The sequence below is a fragment of the Erinaceus europaeus genome, chromosome 15, assembly GCF_950295315.1.
Source record: "Erinaceus europaeus chromosome 15, mEriEur2.1, whole genome shotgun sequence".
In the NCBI taxonomy this organism is placed as follows: Eukaryota; Metazoa; Chordata; class Mammalia; order Eulipotyphla; family Erinaceidae; genus Erinaceus; species Erinaceus europaeus.
In genome coordinates this window covers 72349852-72353898 of record NC_080176.1, presented here as the reverse complement: position 1 = coordinate 72353898, position 4047 = coordinate 72349852, and the positions used below count along the sequence as shown (strand labels likewise).

At 36.8% G+C, this 4047-nt stretch overlaps 1 long non-coding RNA gene across 1 annotated transcript; it reads right to left on the bottom strand.

The window, feature by feature from the left end:
* Nucleotides 1–682: 682 nt before the first annotated feature.
* On the bottom strand, nt 683–2773 carry LOC132533026 (uncharacterized). Its single transcript, XR_009544910.1, has 2 exons — nt 2687–2773; nt 683–953 (listed from the first exon to the last, which is right to left on the bottom strand). It is a non-coding gene; the product is annotated as an uncharacterized LOC132533026 (long non-coding RNA).
* Nucleotides 2774–4047: the final 1274 nt, after the last annotated feature.

The window sequence follows — 4047 nt, the reverse complement described above, 5'->3', positions numbered from 1 at the left end:
CCATACCTAGCAGCAGACTTGATGGCTCTTAACTTGGATGTTATATTCACTGAGGATGCTTAACCCAATGACATCAGAACCTCTGAAGTGGAACCTTTGGGATAAAAGCTGGAAAACTTCCCCTGTGATAGTATCATGGGGTTCTCCCCAGTACAGTGGGAAGGGGATCCTTGTGTGTCCTATATATGAAAACTTTGTAGAAGGACACAGTACTGATAAACAAGTTACAGTTTAAACAAGTTTATTGAGAAGTGTTTGTTTGTTTTTTGCTACTAGGGTTATTTCTGGGGCTTGGTGCCTGCATGACAAATTCACCACTGCCAGCTACTATTTTTCCCTTTTTTCTTTTTCTTTTTTTACTTGACATAGGTCAGAGAGAAATTGAGAGGAGAATTAGACTAGATATATAGATGATAGATAGATGATAGGTAGGTAGGTAGGTAGATAGATAGATAGATAGATAGACAGACAGGTAACTGCAACATTCATTCACCACTCATGAAGCTTCTTTCCTCCCTGCAGATGAGTACCAGGGGGCTTCATCTCAGGTCCTGCACATGGTAACATGTACACTCATGAAGCAATGCCATATAGTGTTGTTTTTATCTACTCGGTTTATTTCTGGGCCCATACCTTCCCTTGAATGACAGGAGTTTCTTTCTCACAGAATAATAACATACAATTACAAGTGTCCCACAATATTTGTTTAATTAGAAATTAATTTTTTAGTTGTGGTAGCACTATTATGTCTCACAGAGAAGTATGTTTCAGGTGTGTATTATAAAATTTACCATGTGTATCTACATTAGGTTCACCAGGTGAAGTCCAGTCTCTTATTGTGTAGTTGACCTCTTTTACATAGTGTACTCTGCCCTCCCTGCTCTGTTCTTATCCATTCATTCCTCCATTGACAAACTTAAGTTGTTTCTATAACTTGGCTGGTATGAACAATGCTGCAAAGAGAATGAAAGTTTGGTAATTCTTCAATATCTTGTTTCCATTTTATTTGGACAGATGTCCAGAAATAGAATTACTGGAGCATAGAAAAAATATATATACACACATATGCATATATATAATTTTAAGTAATCTTCATACTATTTCCCACAGTATATGCTTGAATTTGCATTCACACCAACAGGGAATGTGAAAGGTTCCATTTCCCTCATATTCTTGCCAAGAGTTATCTCATTTTTACAATAAAATTTCTAACAGATGTGAGGTGCTAACTCATTGTAGTTTTTATTTGCATTTCCATGAAAATTGGTACATTGATCACCTTGTTGTGTGCCACTTGGCTATTTGTATGTCATCCCTAGAAAATATTTCTTCTGCCCATTTTTCTATTGGATTGTGTATAGTTTTTGCTAATAAGTGCTGTGAATCTTTATTTGTCTTAAGTATTCACCTCTTGTCAGATGTATGATTTGTAAACATATTCCTACATTCCGTTGGGTGACTTTTCATTTCATTTCTGGTTTCTTTTGCCTTTCAGAAGCTTTTTAGTTTGATGTGGTGTCATTTATTTATTTTGTTTTTGTTGCCTTTGCTTTTAATGTCAAATGAAAAATCGTTGCTAAGATTGATGTCAAGGACTTTGTTTTTACACCACCTTCTAGGAGTTTTATGGTTTCTGATCTTTCTTTGGCCCATTTTGAGTTCATGTTGAGTATGGTATTGGATGCTGGTCCAGTTTCATCCTACTGCATGTGATTACCCAGTTTTTCTATTATCATTTGTAGAAGAGACCACTCTTCCCCCAAGGTACATTCTTATTTCATTTATCATAACTTAATAGATTTTTTCCTGTTTCATTAATCAACATGTCTTTTCTATGACAAAAATACTATTTTTAACTAGTGATTTAGTAATGACTAACAAGATTATAGGATAACAGAGGTACAATTCCATACAATTCCCACCACCAGAGTTTTGTATCCCATCTTGTGCATTGGAAGCTTCCCTATTCTTTATCCTTCTGGGAGTATGGACCAAAATTCTTTATGGGATACAGAAGGTGGGGAGCCTGGCTTCTATAATTGCTTCTCCACTGCACCTGGCATTGACAGGTCAATCCAGATCCCCAGCCTGTTCCTGTATTTCCCTAGTCAGGTAGGGCTCTGCTGAGGTGAGGTTTCAGGACTCATTGATGAGGTTATCTTCCGGGGGGAAGGGGGAGTCAGAATGATGACAAGGTAGTGTCTGAAACTTGGTGGCTAAAAGGTGGCAAAAATACTGTTTTTTTTAAAAAAATTATTCTCCTTTTTATTGTTTTTTATATAAGTTTCATGACTTAATCAATTTCTAGATTCTTTCTGTTACATCAGAGCTGTTCATTTCTCCTCATCTCTTTGTTCCTTTTGACTATTCTTGCCTTTCATAGTTATTTTATTATATCATGGTTTATTTGGTAGATAATGACTTCCAAGACAGCTGTTGTCACATGAATAAGATTTCTCATCCTTTCATGATAGGTGCAAGTTGGTGGTGGAGTTGGTATACCATACTGTTTTCATAACTGTACCTTTGTAATATAGTAAATTTTACAAAATACTTCTGTAAAACTGTGAAATATGATACTTATAACTTTATTCTTACACATTTTTTTTGTGTGTGTGTGCATGTGACCTTATAACAACTTTAAGACTGTTGTGTTCAAGATTTATTTAAAAAGAATTGAACTTACATGATTATGGAAGTCTAGCATCTTCTGTCTACAAACTGCATACACATGAAAACAAGAGCTATAGTTCAGTCTGAATCTGAAGACCTGAGAAAAAGGAATGCTACTGGCATAAATTCCAGTCTGTACCCCATGTGCAAAAGAGAGATTTCCCAGCTCAAAGACTGCTAAGCAGAGAGAGTGAACACTCTCCTTGATCCTCCCTTTTAATTTATATTCAGGTCTTCAGGAATTTGGATGAGGTCTTTTCAGACTGGGTAGCAATCTGCATTATTCAATCTGCTAATTCAAATGTTAATCTCAGCCAGAAATACCCCCACATACCATCAGAATAACATTTAACAAATTATCTGGCAGTCTGCAACCCAGTGAAGTGGACAAATAAATTTAACTGTGTAGTTCATATGATGGGGGATATATGATTTAATAATTCCAATCACTGAAGTTTATGTAGACTAATATTTCTTGCTAGTGATTTCATGATCTATTCTTGAATTAGCAGAATATATTTCCAAAGAGACTATATTGTTTGTTGGCTTTCCAGAGCATTGCTTAACTTTAGCTTATGGTGGTGTTGGGGACTGAACCTGGGACTGAGAACCTCAGATGTGAGTCATTTGTATAAGCATTGCTATCTCCCCCACTCTTTGGTAACTTTTTAAAAGCTACATTCATGTATAGGAAAGAAGTCATGAGAGGATATACAATTACTTAAGATATTCATGATAAAGTGGCCTATGACATGTAGTCTTATTCATATTTTCTGATTTCCTGCTTCAAACACAAATAGCTAGCAGGCAGTCTCCAAGATGGCACCCAATGGTCCTCATCTACTGGCATTCATGCCCTGATGAGAGTGGGATGGAATTAGTACTTCCCTCTAGACAACAGCTTGCAATGGGAAATTGGAATGACTATCAGCCCAAGTTTATGAAATGAATGTGAATGTGCTTCTGTATCTTTGATGCAGCTTGTATGCTGACAGGAGAATAAATAAATGTACACTTCAAGCTTCCGGTATATAAGCCTAGAAGAACAATGTGATCTAGAGATGCAGAACTTTCCTCTGGCCTGGCTCATTGCATAAGCCCAAGACAATACCACTACAAGCATAAAATAGAATATTTTGAGGGCGATTAAACACTAACTGTTCGCCATGACAGAGATCTAAGTGGCTCAAGCAGCCACAGGATTAGGAAGCTCACAGAATATCAGTGCGCACTGTGGGACCCTCTTTTTTGCTCCTCAGGTGTCTTGGTGTGGGGTTTCAGTAATGCTATAAAAGTCCATTGGGTAATTTCTGGCTTTCCCCATAGTGACAGTTCTTATTGTGGGAAGGTTCTTACATTTCTGTCAGGTTGCAA